We start from the raw sequence: 19,840 nt of genomic DNA, 5'->3' as shown, positions 1-19,840 counted from the left end.
ACCACACACATATTTCGGGCAATTATTTACTCAGTGGCTGACTGCAGCAGGGTCTTCTCACCCTGGAAGCTGCAATAGGTATAGACATAAGCTAGGAAAGTAACAGGCATTGGACTACAATTGTCATTGTTCATGGGACGCCTGGATGGCTCAGTGGTTGAGCATCTGCCTTTGGCTCAGGGCATGATTCCGGTCCCGGGATCCAGTTCCACATCAGGTTCCCTGTGAGGAGCCTGCTTCTCCCTCTGTCTATGTCTCTGCCTCTCTGTGTGTGTCTCTCATGAATAAATAAAATCTTAAAAAAAAAATTGTCATTGTTCTTTCTGAAAGAGACCTTGGCTGGAAGAGCCAAAGGAGGCAGTGTCCCAAGCCTGCACCTTGTACCTACTGTTCATTTCAGTAAACTTACTTATGTGCAGTGCTGCCATCTTCAACTTCAAATTCTGAGAGATTGGACAGCCAATTGCTTCTTCTGGTCCAGGTAAAATAAAGAAGCAACAGGCAAGGCGTCACCCAAATATGCAAATTGAAGTCACTGATGATGGAAATTCTCACACAAGTGAACATTTAGCTATTGTTCAGTTAATTCAGGAACTTTCTTTGTCCCTCATCTCTTTCATCTGGCAGTCCCTCAGTTATATTCTTTTGTAATGAACTGGTAAACTAGAAAATAGACTTTCTCTGAGCTCTGTGAGCCACTCTAGCAAATTAATCAAATCCAAGGAGGGGATGGTAATGGGCACCACCAGTTTATAGCCAGTCAGTCAGGAACACAGGTGACAACCTGGACTTGCAACTGGTGGTGGTGGTGGGGGCAATCTTGTGGGACTGAGCCCTTAACCTGTGGCATCTGATGCTACCTCTGGGTAGCTCGTGTCAGAGTTGAGCTTCCTTGCAAGACACCCTACTGGTATCACAGCATTACTCGATGTGTGGAAAGCCCACCCAGCTGGGGTTGGGAGTGAATTGGAAGAGCAGAGGAGTGTGAGAGTCAAAGAGACACAGAGGGGTGTTTTTCCTTTAAGGATAGGAGTGATATTCGTCACTGCATTCATTCTGTTAATATAGTTCATATGCTTTTTTGAAGGACACATTGTATGCAAGTCTAGGCCTTTTTAGAAAATCTAAATTTGTCTGACAAAAAAATAAAAATGACAGAGTAACTCATAGTTACTCAAGAGAAGAAAGTCAACAAGATGAGAAATCTTTCTGTGGTGAGTTCATATTTTGAAATGTTAATCTCTCTCTCATCCCTCCCCACCCCCCTTCCTGTCCCCTCCATCTAATTAAACTAGGCCTTTCTTTGCTTATTGAATCAAGGAAGTGATGTGACAATAAGACAAAGAAGAAAAAGGGCCTCTTCCAGGACTTTGAGCTTTCAAAGACAAGGCCTTATGGCGTCAGAAAACATTCAAGGCATAGACCAGGGGTTTCAAGGGGGTAGCTTCTTCCCACCCCTTAGGGGACATTTGAAAGTGTAGTGAGGGGTGGGGGTAGGTGTTTGTCACAACTGAGAAACATTATCCCATTATGTGCAAATGGTGGATGGAGCCAGGGACACTAACCATTCTACAAAGAGTGGGACAATCTTGCATAAGAAGGGAGGACTGACCCCAAGTGCCAAGAGCACCCCTGTTATAAAACTCACTGGTGGGCAAGAATACTGAGGAACTGGAGCCCTTGTGTATTGCTGGTGGGAAGGTAAAATGATGCAACCACTGTGAAAACAATATAAAAATTCCTCAAAATTTAAACAGAATTACCATATAACCCAGTAACTAGATGAGCCTCTTGAATACCTTGGCTCTGTGTAAAGCACCCCAGAATTCAAATGGGATACTAGTGACAAAGAAAATTCCTGAGTTGGCTGAACAATGGCTTGAAATAGAATTGTAGTGGCATCATGAAGTTATGTTTCTTGTACACTGACTCTCCAGCCTGATAGAAAAAGCCATCCTCACATTGCTTCCAGCTCTCTAAAGGCTATCCAGTCTCTTGCGGCTTCGTAATAACATTCCAAGCTAAATGTTCACTTGTGTGAGAATTTCCATCATCAGTGACTTCAATTTGCATATTTGGGTGACGCCTTGCCTGGTGCTTCTTTATTTTACCTGGACCAGAGGAAGCAATTGGCTGTCCAATCTCTCAGGATTTGAAGTTGAAGATGGCAGCACTGCACATAAATAAGTTTACTGAAATGAATAGTAGGTACAAGGTGCAGTCTTGGGACACTGCCTCCTTTGACTCTTCCAGCCAAGGTCTCCTTCAGCAAGAACAATAACAATTGTAGTCCAATGCCTGTTACTCCCTTAAGTCTGAGGACTCTGACTACCTTCATTTCCACCTTAGTGTGTACTTCCCTTTTTTTTTTTTTTTTAAAGATTTTATTTATTTATTCATGAGAAACATGGAGGAGGGGGGCAGAGACACAGGCAGAGGGAGAAGCAGGCTCCATGCAGGGAGCCCGATGTGGGACTGGATCCCGGGCCCTGGGCGGAAGGCAGGTGCCAAACTGCTGAGCCACCTAGGTATCCCCCCCCTTTTTTTAAATTTTATTTATTTATTCATGAGAGACACCCAGAAGCAGAGACATAGGCAGAGGGAGAAGCAGGCTCCTCACAGAGAGCCCGGGATCATGGATCCCAGGACACCGGGATCATGACTCGAGCCATTGGCAGACACTCAACCACTGAGCCAACCCAGGCTCCCAAAGTTCTTCTGTCCCACTAATCTCTTAACTCTGGCAAAAGACCCTGAGGGCAAAGTATCCTGTGATGTGAACCAAAACTATCCCCTCAAGCAGTCGGAACTGCCCTGATGCAGCCCAACCCCATGATTGACCGCAATTTGACCTTTAGTGCCCACCTGCATGGACTCGCCAACCTTCGTCCCACAGAAATCTAGAAGTATTTTCATCACTTTGGAGAGTCCTTGTGGCGCTAGTACACTATCTTCCTAGTAGTGTTGGTCTCATGGAAATAAATTCCTCTGTTGTTTCACCACCACTCCACTCTGACTTTGGATTTTGTCAATGGTAGTGGCCAAACCTGGCCTGTGTGGGGCTGCCGGAGCCAGGTGTTGGGTCCATGTTCTGGTTCCAAGTCCATACCGGTTGCAGCTTCCAGGGTGAGGAGACCCTGGTGCCGTGAGCTGCTGAGTAAATCATTGCCTGAATCACATGTGTGGTCTGGAAGTCGAGGTCTTTGTAAAGGTATGACTTAGAGCTTTCTCAGAAAAAAAAATTCAGGAAAACATTCAGTGCACCAGAAACAGGAAAGTTTCCTTCCCATCTTCTCTTTCCTCTGGGATCTTGAATTATTAAATGACATTCCCTACTCATGGTTTCAACTAACATTTAAAAATAAATAGCCCCTGAAGAAGCACATGAATTCATGGAGGATACTCAGAATATCATGACCTTGGTGACGACAGACAGGTGGCAACTGTCTGAGAAAGACTGCCATGAAACTAAAAGAGTTTGCTCCAATTCCTCTGGATTCTGCTAGTGCTTCTGAAAGATCAGTGGGAAGATGAAAATATTTTCCTCAACGTTATCAAATGCACTAACCAGAAACGACCGCTTATATATTCTGAAGGAGTGAGCATTTCTTCACAAAGCCCCCTGGGGAAGGCTTACATGTATGGGGAATGGGATCAAACACTTGCCTTAAAAGGTAAGGCTGTGAGGATTAACTGAGGCAATGCATGTAACCTGTTTAGCCTAATGCCTAGAATGTGATGTCTGATAAAATCATCTGATAAAAAGCTCTAAAATTGTGAGGGTGAAGTTAATGATGCCATTAATTCTGATACCTCAGTTTTCAAAAGTTGGTTCACTCTGGCAAATACTTTGTCAACTTCTTTTTCCCCCAGAAAGTCAACTTTCAACAGACATGTTTATTTTTCAAAATCACAAATGTAACCTAAACCATTATCTGCCACGACCCTGCCAGTGTGTCATCCTCACTGACAGGATGTGTTCAAACTCCTCAGTGCAACCCAGAGGGGCCTTCAGGATTGAGCTACTGTGAACTTCTGCAGCCTTACTACCTCCTCCCAACCCCCAGCTCCTACTGCCCCAGATATGTCAAAATATTTACAGCGGTCCTGCACCCGCTGCTGATCCCTGACTCTTGCCCCTTACACACAGAGCTTTCTTTCCATTTCTCCCACTGTCCAATAAACACCCATCCTCATTTGTCAGGATCAGTCTCAGGATCTCCAACAGGTAGCTCAGCCTCTCCCTCACAGGAATTCCTACTGCATTTCATAGGAACTTCTTTCACATCTCCTATAGCTGGGTGGCTGCATAATTTATCGCCTAAATTAGGACACTTTTGCAAATAACAGGGAGCTATTAATTAGTATACACAACAACAGATGTAAAGGGGACTGCTCTGCGGTAGTGGACTGTGTGGTCATCCCACCATTAATACTTCTCTCTCTCTCTCTCTCTCTCTCTCTCTCTCTCTCTCTCTCTATATATATATATATATATATATATATATATATATATATATATCAAATTATCATACTGTGTACCTGAAACCTAATGGTATATGTCAGTTAAATCTTGATTTAGAAAATAAATGAATCACCTACTTTACTCCCTAATTTATTTAGTTCCTGGCTAATAGGAACCAGGTTTCTCTCCTTTGGCATCTGAATGCCTTGCCTGACACCATGTGGGGCACATAGTAGATACTCAAAGGAAATTTGTTGAACATATTCATGATTGATAGATGAATAAATGAACTAATTTAATAGTGGATAATATTTTTAGAAGAGTTTTTGTTCAAACAATAATTTTGCAGATAATCCTGCAAAGGCTGATTTTTCCTTAAAATGGCTACTCAAGTCTCCAAATGTGCGTGTGCATTTTTAAGATTTTATATATTTATTCATGAGAGACACAGAGAGAGAGGCAGAAACATAGGCAGAGGGAGAAGCAGGCTCCCTGCAGGGAGCCCAGTGCAGGACTCAACCCCAGGACCTTGGGATCATGACTTGAGCCAAAGGCAGGTGCTCAACCACTGAGCCACCCAGGTGCCCACATTTTTTTTAAGATTTTGTTTTTATTATTTATTTGAGAGAGAGAGAGAGAGCGAGCACAAATGGGTGGGAGGGAGAAGCAGGCTTCCCACTGAGCAGGTTGCCCGACCCAGGACCCATCCCAAGTCCCTGGGATCAGGACCCAACCTGAAGGCAGACACTTAATCGACTGAGCCACCAAGCGCCCTCAAGTCTCCAAACGTTCTATAATCAAATACTTGAACTTATGATAAAAGCATAATTCTACACATGTAAATTGATCAGTCATCATTTAATCAGATAATTGAATCTCTCCTGGTGTGGTGGTTAATGTTCTGTGTCAACCTGAATGGGCCACAAGGAGCCCGGACACTCGGTCCAATGTTATTCTGGGTGTATTTATGAGGGTGTTTGTGGGTGAGATTCACATTTTATTCAATAGACTGAGTAAGGCAAATTGCCCCCCTAATGCATGTGGCCTCATCTTATCAACCGATGAACAATAGAATAAAAAGCCCAATCCCAGGAGTGAGAGGCAAGTCTTCCTTGCCTGACCACCTTTGAGCTGGGAAGCCAATTTTCTCCTGCCTTTGGACTCAGACGGAAACATCGGCTCTTGTTGGATCTTAAGCCTGAAGTTTTCTTTCTTTCTTTTCTCTTTCTTTCTTTCTTTCTTTCTTTCTTTCTTTCTTTCTTTCTTTCTCTCTCTCTCTCTCTCTCTTTCTTTGTTTCTTTCTTTCTCTCTCTCTCTCTTTTCTTTTCTTTTCTTTTCTTTTCTTTTCTTTTCTTTTCTTTTCTTTTCTTTCTTTTCTTTCTTTTCTTTTTATGAGAGACAGAGAGAGAGGCAGAGACATAGGCAGAGGAAAATCAGGTTCCTTGCAAGAGAGCCCAATGTGGGACTTGATCATGGATCCCAGAATCATGCCCTGAGCCAAAGGCAGATGCTCAACTACTGAGCTGAGCCATCCAGTCATCCCTCAAGCTTGCAGTTTTCATTCTAGAACTATATACTATCAGCTTTCCTGGTTTTCCACCCCTGAGTCCCACTAGAACTACACCATCAGTTCTCCTGGATCCTCAGCTTGCCGAATACAGATCTTGAGACTTCTCAGCCTCCACAATCATGTGGGCCAGTTCCTTATACTAAATCTCTTTGTATGTATATAAGATACATATTTATATAAAATAAAACAGCTAAAGGGAATCTAATTTTCTGAAGTTCAGCCACCAAGTATCACAAAGGTTCCCATAAAAATAATACTTCTAGGTGTCCCTGGGTGGCTCAGTGATTGAGCATCTGCCTTTGGCCCAGGGCATGATCCTGGGGTCCTGGGATCAGGTCCACTTCTGGCTCCCTGCGAGGAGCCTACTTCTCCCTCTGCCTGTGTTTCTGCCTCTCTTTCTGTGTCTCTCATGAAGAAATAAATATAATCTTAAGAAAAAAACTTCTAAAGTTAATGTGCCAGAGATGCAACCGGTGAAGGAAATCATACATGAGAAAGGTAAAATATATGTGAACACATCTTGCATATTATTAATTACTCCATAGCCATGTGTTAGACACTGAATTTTATTCTTCTTTATTTTCCTTTTGAAAAGAAAGATTCTCCCATGAGAAATGATGGCTTCCATGATAAATAACCAAATAACAGCTGAAAGCTTTGTGCCCCAGTCAAGGGAGCAACAGGGTAAGAAAAGGAAGAAGCAGAGGTGGTAAGAGGTCAGTGTGATTCTACTTTCAGAACTCATTTCCCATCTTCTCTCCCTTCTTCAGGAGTTAGTGTTCTCTGGTGGTTTAGGGCTTCACTATTTTGATGAGGCAACTCACTGCATAAACTGGTTTACTTGGTTGGTTGTTTTGGTTTTTACTCTGAAATGGTAATTTTAGAATTTTGATTTTTTTAAAAAATAGAATTAAATACTCATTTGAGTATAAAAGTGTGTGTGTGTGTGTGTGTGTGTGTGTGTGTGTGTGTGTTTGTGTGTTGGGGGCAGCGTTGATAGAAGCTTAAGATGGAGACTGTTCCAATTTCTGTACTGAGCTGCCCTAGAGATGGGGGGATTCTTACCCAGAGTGCAGTTCAGGTGTGAAGCCCTGCATAGGTTTAACCACAATGAAGAAGCTACGAAGATTCTAGAAGACTTTGTTAGTACTCTAAGCCAAAAATGCATTGTCTTCTTCCAAATGCACTCCGCATTTATTAAGAAACTACTTTGCATTTGCCATTATACAGGGTAACTTTAATTCTTTGCCTTCAAATAGACTTGACATTTATTCGCATAAATCTATCAGGTGATTTCTTCTTTCTGACTCAGTCTATACTGCATCTCTAAGCTCAGTATCCAGGAATAATGGACTTCAAAAACTCTTTGTGCATAGCCAATATCATTTCATCACACAGGCCCAGTTGCTATGCTTCTTTTAATGTTCAAAAAATAGATAATGTTTTCAGCTTTTATTTCTTCATAAATGCTTAACCTTCAAAGGTTAAAAAGAATAAGATTTTTCTTATTTCTTCTTAATTCTTACCCTTTGATGTTTGGGGGAAAATGTATTTAAAGGCTATTACTCACAGAGGGTTTTAAAAAATATCTTATTTCCTAGAGTCCACTGATATTTCATAAGATTTGTTCATTTTATTTGCCTTTGGGTGCTAAACTACGAACATATCTAACTTTTAAAAACTATTAAGTAAAACTCATATTCCACTGCTTTTAGTTAGCATGACTGTTTCTGAAAGTTCTCACAGTGCTAAAAAATAACAAATCAAGGCACTCAATACAGATAGTTTCATTGAACTGTGTAAAAAGAAATAAAGAAGAAAAATAAAAAGAAATAAAGAAAAAAATCATATGGCTTCTTTAGTATTGCATAAAACAAAAGCTCACCTAAGTAGGCAGATGTTCATATGAAGTACATTTAAACCAGAAGATGGTAAGGGATCCAATTAGGGCTTCGTTATTTATTTATTTATTTATTTATTTATTTATTTATTTATGATAGTCACACAGAGAGAGAGAGAGAGAGAGAGGCAGAGACACAGGCAGAGGGAGAAGCAGGCTCCATGAACTGGAAGTCCGACGTGGGATTCGATCCTGGGTCTCCAGGATCACGCCCTGGGCCAAAGGCAGGTGCTAAACCGCCGTGCCACCCAGGGATCCCGGGCCTCGTTATTTAATTTGCTTTGGCAGAAGGGTGTTTTTTCCCCTATAATCTTTATGATCACTTCTCAGCCACCAGAGACTATTGGACAAATCAATATGATGAAAACACCAAGTCACTTGTGACCTGATCTCAGTCATTTCAACTATAAACTCCAAGAGGAAAGGATCATGCCTTGTTCATCTTGCGTGTCCTTTATGACTTGCATGGTGGAATGCTTATGAGATGCCCAATGTAAGTTTCCATACCAATTTAAAATCTCATCTTCTGTTTCCATAATAGCTTATACCACCTGATAGACATATATTGTGGTGCTTACCAATGATAAGTGAAAAAGAGAGAGAGAGAGAGAAGAGGGGGGGAAAAGATATAGGGAGGGGCAGATCACTAATAACGAACTATTCCTTGTTCCTAACTCTGAGTTCTCCACCTGGGCTAGGTCAGATTCTCAGCCTCCCAACAGAGGGTAAGACCCCAGAAAGGTTATCATTCATTTACTGAAGAGATGTGTACACATGCACAGAGCCTAGGTAGCAACAGAACAGCAATATGTGACATTATATGACTCTAATGGGATCAGTAGCCTGTGTAGACACTAAAACCAGCAGTAACAAGGCTCCATTGATGCAGCTATCAACTTGGAAGGGGCTGGAGAACAATTCTTCCCCTTCGTGGATATAAATCCTCTTAAAAAGAGAATCCACAATGGGTGTGTGGTTTCTTCTTCCTTCCTGCAGGTTGCTTCGCCGCTATCTAATGCTGGGAGAAGAATTCAACAGATGAAAATCAACTATTCATTCTTATTTATTCAGCATTTTCCCTCCAGCAAGAAGAAAACTGCTGCTCACTTCCAAAAATATCTCATTCCAATAGGGAGTTCATAGCATTTGCTTCCCACCAAAGCAAAACCCTCAACACATGAAATCTGAGATCTTGCCAATTTAATGGATCCCTAATAATTTTTAAATAGCATATATTATTTTAATGCTTCACACAGTTGGAAGGTCACTGAGGGATAAATTGGCTGAGTCTCTATTTTCTTTTGAAAAACAAATTCATAAAAATAAAGTATCCTACATTATTTCATATCATTATTTTGGCAGTTTTATTTTTATGACGAAGTTCTGAGTCTATTATATTGTCTGAGTTCTAAAAACATTCAATAGATTACAGAAAAATTTATTTAAAAATTTGCTTTGCCATTTTTTGTCTGGATTTTCCTGAGGTTTCTTTTTTTAAGATTGTGTTTATTTATTCATGAGAGACACAGAGAGAGAGGCAGAGACAGACAGAGAGAGAAGCAGGCTCTTCGCAGGGAGCCCGATGTGGGACTTGATCCCCAGACCCGGGATCACACCGTGAGCTGAGGGCAGTTGCTCAACCACTGAGCCACCCAGGCGTCCCTACTCCTGAGTTTTGCTATACTTACTATTTAAAGGACCTAATTTGTTTTTCATGGCCCATCACCAGTATCCAAGATAATATCCAATTCTGAACTCTGCCTTGAGTGACTTCCAAAATAAATGAAATGAAAATACCTCAGGGCAGTCTTTGTTTTTACACAGTGGCAACATTAAGTTACATGGATCATTGTACTGGGGATGCTTCTGAGCCTCTACTTGTTCTTCTACTACCTTCACTTTAGATGAAACAAGATTTTTCCAGCACCTACTCTGAGCAAAACACAGTGCTAAAAATACAAACGTGCATCAGGTTTAGTCCCTGGGTGGATAATCTTTGTTGGAATTGGTTCTTGAACTGTGATGTCACTGTGCACTGAGTCTATAGTGGCAAAACATTTCTTTTTCTTAAGATTTTCTTTTTGTTTTATTTGAGAGAGAGAGAGAGAGAGAGAGAGAGAATAGCCAGGAGAGGCAGAGGGAGATAAGAAGCAGACTCCCCACTGAGCAGAGAGCCGGATGTGGGACTAGATCCCAGGACGCCGAGATCACAACCTGAGCTGAAGGTAGAAGCTCAACAGATCGAGCCACCCAGGTGCCCCAAAACGTTTCTTTTTCTCATGGGCTTTCAAAATATGGATGAGTTCACTTACAAGCCATTCTTTGGTTATTAGTGTGCCTTAGTGTGCATTAGTGTCCATTGTCAAGCTTTCTTTCTGATGCCTGTCAATTGCAAAAGGGGAGATTAAACTTCAAAGAATTTCTGAATCACAATCTCCTTCTCCTGGATTGGGAGAAAATATGTCTGTGGTAGAGACTAGATGACATACAGGCAGTTGTCTGTCTGGTTGGAACTGACTCTGAGAATGGCACTCCTAGCAGAGCCAGGGGACACTTTTTGTTCATTTCCCTTACACATCCAGTGTGGTCTAGTACTCAGCCATGTGCTTGGCACACAGTAAACATCCAATATAAGTCTTCATCAGTGGATGGATAAATGGATGAATTTTGTAGACCTATGTGGACTAAAACATGTAGGAAGCCACTGTTTGACTTAATACCTAGACATCATTGTAACTGATATTTTTCAATAATTCCATTTTTGCAAAGCCTTGTTTCCATTTGGGTTCAATTACTTAGGGAAAAATCTCCTCATTTCCCACTCTCTTATAATTAAAAAGCATGTTTTGTTAAGTTCTTTCAAAATGTTTTCCTCTACCAACTCCTAAAGCCTGCTGGTTTGGCTGACTCAGAGCAGCTCAACATCAGTGGAATATAAGAACCATGTAGCTTTTAGAGTTCAGGTGAAATGAAACTCGGAGCAGATTAACTCAGCCTCGAGATACTAAACCTCAGAGGACCATTTCAACATTAGTGTTTTAATGCCGTCAGCCCCAGATGGGAGGCTATAAGAATCACAGACAAATGTCCGATTTCCTAAATTATTGGGAAAGTTCTTCCAAAACAATCCAAGGCAAAAACTCTGGCTGTGGGTGACCAGCAATTTTTGTCAACAAATGCAGTCTTTTCCACTCTTCCCACATTTACCTGAACCCAAATGGCAACAGCATGTCAAGAATCAACTGCTTTGTATATGTGCTTGCTTTCTTGTGGGTGGGTTTGTTCACTTTTAATATAGTGCATCAAATAGTAGCTTAGGTTAAACTCTGGTGACTCTCTTTACATACTATAGAAGATGTCTAGATTCTAGATCAATGCCAAAAAAAAAAAAAACCTAGATTTTTAAAAAAGATTTTTAGTACCATAGGAAAATATTTTTTGTCAGTATTAACTAACATTCAAACAAGGGAGAATAGAGGAAATTAACTTGATAAATTATAATTAAGAAAAATACATTTCCTTTAAAAATATTGCTTTAATTCATTGTATATTCCATGAGAAATGTTTTGTTAGTCCAAATGATTTGGAAAACTTGCAGCTTCCTACTTTTCATATATAGAGACCATGTCCCCTGTTATAGTAATGTTAGGCCCAAATTTGGAAGAGGGGGAGAAGAACTCATAACTGAACATTCAGAAACTAGGGAAACTAATTTATAGCCAAGTTTATTTTCTTTTCCTGTGGATATTCATGGGTAAGGTAGCTGTATCAAGTTTTGTGAGTCAAATGGAATATTGGCATATTTTTCTTCAAATAAAGTAAATGAACATAGCATTTCAGAATTATAAAGTCTTACATTTTAAATCTATTGGAGTCTTCAAATTGATTTTCAGCTGAATAATTAACTATATATTTTGGCAGTTTGGGGTATTAATTCCATTACTTTGTCAAATATTACATGGCTGTGGGCTAAAATTTCATTATAAGACCATCTACTTGTTTTAAGTACTTGAAAAGGAGACTGAATTAAACATTTGGACTCTTAAATTTTGTGTCAAATATTTATCAGGCCTCAATTACTATGTTTTCCATTCTTCCTAAGTGAATATCTTGTACCAAACCCAGGACTGCCTTCTGACTGGAATCTTGGTCTCTTCTAACACCAAACTGTGTTGGTTCCAAAACTCTGTATAAGGTTCCAGTTCTCATTTTCCCATTTCACTGTATCTCCCCACCTGAAAGATCATGGAAAATGTGGTCAACGCTAATGAAAGGACTTGGAGGTTTTCATTCTCTGTAGACTGAGCAATTGTTTGTTGGGAATTATTCACTTGGATTCCTATACTAGGATGGAATGTAACATATTCCAGCTGACGCTATTCACGGCAAGAAAATATATCATGATTAACTTGACAAATGACTCCAAACCCACACTGCTGCTTGGGAATTTTTCCTTTGAGTACATTGCTTAGGACAAGTTTATATACCAAATAAAAAAGAAAGTTGTTCCATTCGACCGCAAGTATAAGCACTCTGAAGTTTCACAAGATTTTTCTCCTCCGTCTTTTCCTTCCTCTTCTTTTTTTAGCCTGTCTCTCCCACTTTTTATTTTTTATCTTCCAATTGGTCATTTCATCCATAAATGTTGTTTAAACCAATAAGAAGTGAGCCTGGCCCTAAGCTAGTGACAAGTTTCCCCCATTGCTAATTTTCTTCCCTGTTCAAAAGCAGACTTGAGAGGAAAAAATGACACTCCTTTCACATATGGGAAAACAGACCATTTGCCTCCCACACAAAAAGGTAAGGTCAGGACATTCATTGTGTACATTGATAATGCACACACACACACACACACACACCACATATGAACTATGGCAAAACATACATTGCATAACATTTACCATTTCCATGTTCTTGAGTGTACTGTTCAGTGATATTAAGTTTATCCACATTGTTGTACAATCATAATCACCATCTATCTCCGGAACATTTTCTCCTTCCCAAACTGAAGACCTATACCCATTAAACAATAATTGCCCATTCTCTTCTCCCTTCAACCCCTGGTAACCACTATTGTACTTTCTGTCTCTATGAATTTCACTATTTAGGTGTGTCATATAAATGGACTTGTACAATACTTTTCTTTTGTCTCTGGCATATTTCACTTAGCATGTTGTCAAGGTTCACCTATGTTGTAGCATGAATCTGAGTTTTATTCCTTTTTTTTTTTTAATTTTTTTTTTCAATTTTCATTTATTTATGATAGAGAGAGAGAGAAAGAGAGGCAGAGACATAGGCAGAGGGAGAAGCAGGCTCCATGCACCGGGATGCCCAATGTGGGATTCGATCCCAGGTCTCCAGGATCGCGCCCTGGGCCAAAGGCAGGCGCCAAACCGCTGCGCCACCCAGGGATCCCTGAGTTTTATTCCTTTTTAAGACTGAATAATATCCCAAAGTACGTGTATACATTTTGCCAAACCATTCCTCTGTTGATGGCCAATGGGACACAAGTACAGCATGAGCAGAACCTGTGAATCAAACACTCCAGGTAGTGGAGGGACAACTATCATACACTCCTTAGTTACTATAAGATGATGGTTACTTTTTGAGCATGCACATATGCCTGTAATACTACAAATGGCAAGGTCTCACAGATAAAACCTGGGTTAAAAGTGGAGGAATGAAAGAATATTGAGTAACAGGTGTCAAGGTGATGTCAGAGTCCCATGTGAAAGGCATGCTGGCCCCCACTGGGAGAACAGACACCGCACTGGGAGGTGGGTGGGGGGATTGTCTACAGGACAGGCCCCAAGGATCATTATGGCTTTAATGAGTAAGGATGGTTACCCAGTCTTTTGTCTCTCTGTGAAAAACAGAGACAAACTCAACTCAAAATTAATATATATATATTTGTGTGTGTGTGTGTGTTTCTTCTTATAACAACCAAGAAACAAGAGGAATTGCCTCACTCCCCTGAGTCTTCTGAAAAACTAGAACTCTTTTTAAGTGTCATTATCAGCATCCTAAAAAAAAACAGCACTTGCATGTCTGTCTTCAGAATTTGTTCCATTTTTCTATAAGAGTTCTCATCTTTATTCCTCTGCTGGTATACCACCCATGACCTGGGCTTACTGGTGAGCCCTCTCTGCCCTCTACCCCTACCTTTGCAAGAGGCTTTTCTAAGAAACACAGGTAATAGCAGAGCTCAGGCTATCCTGACCTTCACCACATTTAATGCTCATTTTGGTAAGATGGAAATAAATGCCCCTAGTTCTCCTTTCTGCCTCCCTGGCCTCTGTTGCAGAGATGGAGAAAAGAGACTCCCTGAGCCCCCTTTACAGCTCGTCTGAGATGCAGGGTTAACTGTTCACTGGAAAGCAAGCAAGCAGGACCAACATCTGGGCTAAGAAACTTGAGGCTGAGAGTCTCTGGGAGACAGGGACTCTGATACCTGCTCCGCCCCTTGCCTCCACACTGATGAAGCACATGGAAGGGAACTGATCTTCCAGGACCCTAAACACAAATCTTTCACTTGTCTTTGGGGCAGTGCAATCTTTCCTACTCTTGTGACTTTTCCCTTAATCTTTATAATTAATTTCTCTAACTTCTACCTAACTTTGTACATATTCATAGCTATTCAATACACAACCGATTGAGGTCCGAATGCTGGAAATACAGTGTTTCCACCCGTGATCTCTGTAGTTTTCAATAAGAATTTACAAATGGGTAGATATTAACAAACACAGAAGCTTGTTTTTTAATATAATGAAATTACACAAAGTGTTAATCAGAACAATTATTTTTATGTATATGTGTGCACACATATGTGTTCTAGGTGATGGCAGACAACCAAATAAAACCCTGCAACTGGAAAAGGTAGCTTCCCAGGAGAAAACTGAAAATGTGGTATAATTTTTTGAGACCAAATCAGACCATCAGATTCATCAAAATCAAATCAGCTCACATAATTATCTACAACTGAATGTAAACATATACTTTCAGATGTTTCCTATTCATTCATGTGAATTTCATTACCATACAGATTTAAATTCAGCATATATTGTGAGCCAAAGTTGTGAAGTTTTCACAAGAATACTTCAGATTCAAGTTCCCTCTACATAGAGTCACAAAGTCCTGGGGTGTGAAAATGACCTAAAGTCACTTTGTCCAATGATCAGACACTTGAGTCTCTGCAATATTCTTCCAGTATGATTGCTCAGTCAAAACTTAAATGTTTCAAATGATAGAGGACTCAATATCTCCCAAACCATCCAGTCTATTTTTGAAGAGCTCTATCAGAAAGTACTCCCCTCTTATCTCCCATTTTTAAAAAAGGTTTCATTTATTTATTCATGAGACAGACAGAGAGAGAGAGGCAGAAACACAGACAGAGGGAGAAGCAGCTCCATGCAGGGAGCCTGATGTGGGACTCAATCCTGTGACTCCAGAATCACACCCTGGGCCAAAGGCAGGTGCTAAACTGCTGAGCCAGCCAGGGATCCCTATCTCCCGTTTTTTTAAGCTTAAATATGTTTTCATGGTCTTCCCCCTTAATCACTGGTGTCTACCTCCTGTGCCCCTGGGAGAACCTTCTTCTTGACAACCTTCAGAGTATTTGAGGACTATTTGAGTATTTGAGTTAGTATGTCCTCTCAAGTCTTCTTCTATCCACATGTATCCTGTTTCTTTGATTATTCATAATGTGGTATGGTCTTGTGTAGTTCCTGTTATTTATCACACTTTTTGGCTCATATTCCTCCCCAAGTGTAGTATCCACAGTCAGACACAGTGCAATGGGTTTGATAATTTTCCATCAATAATTTGGCACTATGATGGCTTTTTTCTCTTATGACAGATTGCTTTTCTTCACATGAGCCCTCAACACATGCACTCCAGTTCACTTCAAAGGCTTACATTGGTCACTGGCTGTGAAAACTTCCAAGCTCACTTTCAGGGAACAGTTTAATGATGGGTCTGAGTAAGGCCATAGGGATCATTGCTCCTTTGCCAAGTTCAGTGGTTCCCAACTGGTGGTCCACACACCACAGGTGGCCAATGGTCAGGGGATTTCCTATTAAAAGATTGCCAATCATGATACTACTTCATGGTTGGAACCTTGGTGCACTTGACATCTGCCTTCTCATTAGGTAAGTGTTATTTATTCCCCTTTGGAAGGCCTACAACAAGTATATGTTCTGTGACAAGTGTAATATGTTTATGAGCATGTGCATAATAAATTATTGGAAATGCTGTGTTTTTAATATGCTTTTAATATATAAAGTTTGACTCCAGTCAGCCTTGGGCTCTGTTAAAAATATTTAGGAGTTTGCTTGCAGGGTGGTCTGCCAAAGACTTTACTGATGTTCTAGTGGCCTACTACAGAACAGCTGAGGACCCAGGGTTGTGGGAGGCCCCCAGAGGATGATGTGAGCCCAGGGAACATTTAAGGTGGCACTTCATTCATCTGCAGCGAGGCAGGTGTGAGACTTGCTCATGTTTCTTGCAACATGTTCAAGAAGCCAAGACTATTACATAAGAATAATAAGAAACCAGTACAGTACATATAGAAGTTCAATCTCCAACACAAGCATTAATGATTTGGATGTTTAGCACTTATTTTATCAAGGGGCCCTGTAGTTCAAGACATTTACTTGTAGGTGCCCTCAATTTTGGGAGAACATGTCCTTTACACTAGTTTTCTCACTTAGAGGGCTGATATTATAACTAGTCACCCATGTATAACAGATGTCACTTCTATCAGTCTGTCCCCACACTGGAGCTCTCCCTTATGCTGGCCAGGAAGGATCCCCTGAACTCCTTTAGGCCTGACGCCTGACACCAGGGAATGGTCTGATCCCAAAACCTGTGTGCCAAGCTCAGTTGACTGATACCCTCTTGAATGAGAAAGTGTATGAAAGTGCCACTCAAAGTAATAGATTTATGAATGATATTATAAATCAATCCTTATACATACAAAGTTACCTGGAAAATTTGCCTTGATGCTCTACAGTAAAGGAAATAGAATTAAATATGTATTTTTTTGTACGTATAACCTGTTTCAGTGTGTTCTCCTACCAGGTGGCAAACATTCAAGTGTTCAGTATTTCATGCCTAAGCCATTATAATAATCTCCTAGTAGTCTCTGCCTTGTTTCTCATTGCCTCCACTCTGGCCCATCCTATGCTATGTGGCTGGTTAGCAGTGTTACTGTCCTTCCTCATTACTGTAGAGAAGGTTTTTGGGCATTCAGGCCCTCCAGAGACAAGTTCCAACCTCCCACAGGTTTCCTAAATAAACTTCCCCTTCAACCAAGCTGGTCTTTTGTAGGTTGCAAACACATCATCACATTGCTGTCTCCAGAACTGAATGCATATGTAGAAGCTCTCTCTTCTCTCTTGGTCCAGGGTCTCCCTTCCTTTCAAAGTTCAGCTGCTACCACAGATTTCTCAGCCCCTACTACTCGCTTCTCATTCATAAGGGGCACACCAGTAATATTTAGCATTTCTGGTAGTTGGGTGGCACTTGGTATGCTCTCCCTCATATCTGTTAAGAGATGATTCTCCACGGGTCTCTTGTATTTCTGAATGTCTTGTGAACACAGACACCAATTTTGTTCTGGATGGACTGTGTTTACAGGATGTTTGTAGGGCAAATAGCCTTGAAATATAGAGGCAGTGCTTCCTCTGGAGAAAAGGGCAGGCATGCTTACTGCCCATTATAAAAGACTCCGATTCCTTAAGCTCAGGGTTCCTCTCCTGTAATGCAGTCCACTGCAAGTGTAGTTGTCATGTGGCCATTTGTGTCTTCCTATGGCAAGTGGGGCCTGGAGAACTTGCATAAGTAAAGGTTAGTGCTCTGATTATTGCTATAATAAAGTCCTTTAGCTCTTACTCAGGAGTCTTATGCCATGACACTGAGGCAGTCTAGCTTGTTAGCTTACAAGTAGGGTAAAATCTCAGACTCTTCACAGTTCTTGACACAGCATCTTTCTATGGAAATCTTATCTCCCCAAAATGATAAAGTCAAGATTAGAAAGTGGGAATCCTATATTTTTTAACACCTTTGGTATTTCCCCCTATACAGTCTAAGTACCCAATACATTTTATCAATGATGACATAAGTGATATAGATAATAAGGTAAAATAATCATAGGAACAAAATACCTAGTTTGACTCAGATTCAATCACAGTCATCTTTTCTGCTCTGTAAGGCCCTGGCTTTCTAGCAGTTAAGGTCTTTTTTTAAGTGTGTGTGTGCAAAAGAGGGTGAGGAGAGGGGGATGCATAGGGAATAAGATGTGGGAATATGTTCAAGAAGCAAATTGTAGCAGAGACTCTTAATTGCCTCCAAATATTACCTATATCTTTTTTCCTTTGTGAAAATAATCCAATTTTTTCAGCCGAGAAACACTATGGCTAACTAAAATAATGCATTTCTCAGCCTTCCTTCCAGCCAGATGTAACTGTATTATTGGGTTCTAGCCAATGAGATGTAAGCAGAAGTAGAAAGGAGAACATCCCCTTCTTTGTGTCCCCCTTTCCTTCCTACTGCCTGGATAGCAGATATAATTGTTGGAGCTCTAATAGCCATGTTGGACCATGAAATGAATTTGGAAATAGAATCCATGCATAGTGTAATAACAGGATAGGAGTATGAGCCCCTGACACTATGAAATCACTTTATCATTTTTGAACTAACATTCTCCTGGCCTCTTTGTGTGAGAAAAAATAAACGTTAATTTTCTTTAACCATTGTTATTTTGGATTTTCTGAAAACTTAATCCTAACTGATACAGAAATCCAATTTTTATTGAGTGTGGCTTATAATATAAACCTTAGAAAGGTGCAATCCTTTATCTTTTTGACACTCAAAATAATTGAAAAATGATAGCTGTGATTAAACCACATACATGTGACCAAGCAGTCCAAAAGAAAACCCATTATAAACAATTGAACCAATTCTATTTTATGAAGAATTTAGTCTAACTTATATGTGTTTATAGTGTGTCTTTGGAATATTTGCATAAACATAATCAGGAATGACTTGTCTCAAATATTGTCTGACAATTGAATGGAAAGATTTTACCATCTTAAAAATATTTGAGTTACTTTGTAAATGCTTCATAACACCAAGTGCCACTAGCACAGCCCAAAGTCAGGCTGGGCCTTGCCTCCATCCTTGACATCCTTCTTCTTGTACCCCAGTCATATGTTCAGCCATGATTTAAATCCTTAGGATCAATCTCAGGATAAGGTAAGAATTGTTACAGCCCTATCATCCAACTCTGAGACCTCAGCTTCAAATGACCATTGCTGTTCATCAGTCTTCCTTATGTAAATGTGTGATTCTTAATAAACAGTGTAAGGTGGAGAAGGGAGCACAATGGAACAATACTAGCAACACTAGAGTTCTAGGTTCTGGTTCCAGCTCTCTTGTTTACTAGTTCTGATACCTTCAGGAATTGTATGGGTGTTTTGGTCTCAGTGTCCTCACCTGACAGAAAAGGAATGATAACTAGGGCTTGACTCCCTGCATTTCCCTGAGGTTTCATGAAACAATTTGTGAGAAAGAAAGCTTTGTAAACTCATCATGTCTCAAGTCATGAAGATAGGAATTCCCAACATTTAAAAAACCAATGAAAAAGGAAGGAAACCATATGGGATAACCTTATTGGACAAACATTAATTTTAGAAGGATGTTAGTCTTTATAATCAGTAACTTCTTTGATGCTTATCAATCCAAACCTATTAGGATCTTGCAAGAGTTAGCTCAGAGTAACTACAGTTGCCCCTTGAACACCATGGGGGTTAGAGGCACTGACCTCATGCACAGTCAAAAATCCACATAAGGGATGCCTGGGTGGCTCAGTGGTTGAGCATCTGCCTTCGGTTGGAGATGTGATCCC

The sequence above is a fragment of the Canis lupus genome, chromosome 25 (genome assembly GCF_003254725.2).
Source record: "Canis lupus dingo isolate Sandy chromosome 25, ASM325472v2, whole genome shotgun sequence".
Lineage (NCBI taxonomy): Eukaryota > Metazoa > Chordata > Mammalia > Carnivora > Canidae > Canis > Canis lupus.
This window is presented reverse-complemented; position numbering follows the sequence as displayed.